The sequence below is a fragment of the Belonocnema kinseyi genome, chromosome 8, assembly GCF_010883055.1.
Source record: "Belonocnema kinseyi isolate 2016_QV_RU_SX_M_011 chromosome 8, B_treatae_v1, whole genome shotgun sequence".
Taxonomy (NCBI): domain Eukaryota; kingdom Metazoa; phylum Arthropoda; class Insecta; order Hymenoptera; family Cynipidae; genus Belonocnema; species Belonocnema kinseyi.
The window spans coordinates 43,576,319-43,578,201 of NC_046664.1; the positions used below are offsets into that span (position 1 = coordinate 43,576,319).

A 1,883-nucleotide genomic window follows, 5' to 3' on the forward strand; every position below is an offset into this window, starting at 1 on the left:
TATCTCAATGTTTTCTTCAAATTTATTTTTTACAGCAGCGAATAGAGATTCACATACAACTCACAGGTGTGTCTTTCTCTATAAGAAATGTACTAAAGAGTATTGTAGGCATTTATTTTCACCGAAATAAATCATTTTTAACCTACTAGTTTAAAACAGTTTAAAAAGAATAAATTTATAAAAGAAATTCATACCAAATTGTCGAATTTTCAACAAATAAAGATTTTTCACTTATGGCAGAAATAAAAGTTTTTCTAAATTGTTAAACCTTTAAGCCAAAAGACGAATTTCCCGTACGAAAATTGGATTTAAAAATATATATGTGTATATGTATATGAATTCATCCAAACTTAATTTTTTACGAAACTGATACATTTTTACTGAAAAAACATGAAATTTCAAACCAAGAAAATGTTTTTTTTTTAATCAAAAAAGGACAATTTTTAAATAAAAATGGTCGATCTTGAAGAAACGTAAAACTAATTACATTTTCAATTAAAAAAATTAATTTGAAACAAAAAAAGGCTTTTCCAATAAAAAGTTAAATTTCCAATCTAAAAAGATAAGCCCCCAACTAAAAAGTTACATACTTTATATTTCAATAAAAAAAAAACGAAAATTTTTTTTTGAATATCAACCAAAATTACAAATTTTCTACAATTGTTCTGCTAAATTGATATGCTTGGCTTCACTAAAAAAATGAATTTTAAACAATGTAGTTGAACTTTTACTTTTCAATTTAAAAAAAAGGAACTTCTACTATAAAACACGTTAATTTTTAAATCAAGGTCCATAAGTAATGGAATATATATTAAATATCTGAATTGTTAAATATTGAAATTTTTAACATAAAATCAATTTCTACGACAAAAATTGAATTTTCAATTTAAAAAGACGAATTTTTAACTAAAGGATGACTTTTGAAAAAAATTGTTTTTTGTTACAAAATTCATATTTTGACCTTGAAAAGTAAACTGGACTTTTTAAAATGAAAAATCAATTTTCTACGAAAAAATTTCGATTTTTAAACCAAAACGACAAATATTTTCAACCAAAAATATTTATTAAAAAAAAATTTTAATTCTCAACCATTTTTTTTTGAATATTTATCCAAAAAAGATAAAAATTTGTACGAAAACAGATGTATTTTTTTTTAAACGAGACTTTTCAACATGAAAATATAAATTTTAAACAAAAAGTAAATTTCCTATGAAATAGTTTAATTTTTAACAAAGCAGTAGAATTTTCAATTATACAGTTACATTTTTATCAAAAGAAGATAAAATTTTTCTTAAAGCAGATAAATTTTTAGTATAAAAAAATTTAATTTAAATTTTCATCCAGAAAAAAATTTCAGTTTTTTTTAACACCAAAATATTAAATGAAAAAAAAAATTAAATTTTCTACGAAATATTTAAATTTTCAACAGAACGGCAGAATTTTCAACCAAAAAGGATGATTTTTCAACAAAATTGTCGACTTTTCAACCAAAAAGTTGCATTTTCATTTAAGAAAGATGAAATTTCTTCTAAAACAGATGATTTAAAAAAAAACACTAACAAAATTGTAAAATTTCTATCCGAAAAAGATTCCAGTTCATTCTCCAATATCCAAATAAGAATTGTAAACAATAAGTTAAATTTTTTCTACAGAGTCGAATTTTTAGCCAAAAAGCATGACTTTTTAATAAGATCATTAAATTTTCAAACAAACAATTGTATTTTTCTCTAAGAAGAATGAAAATTTTAATATAACAGGTGAATTTTGAAATTAGAAAGACAAATTGTCAAAAAAAGAGTAGAATTTTCATCGACAAAGATTTTCATTGACTTTTCAAGACAAAAATACGAATTCTAACGAAGAAGTAAATTTTCTACAAAACA

At 21.7% G+C, this 1,883-nt stretch overlaps 1 protein-coding gene across 2 annotated transcripts in view; it reads right to left on the reverse strand.

Moving 5' to 3' along the window:
• Positions 1-1,883, reverse strand: part of LOC117178122 (probable G-protein coupled receptor Mth-like 1) — a 264,166-nt gene that overhangs the window by 214,309 nt on the left and 47,974 nt on the right. The gene's annotated exons all lie outside the window — the stretch shown is intronic.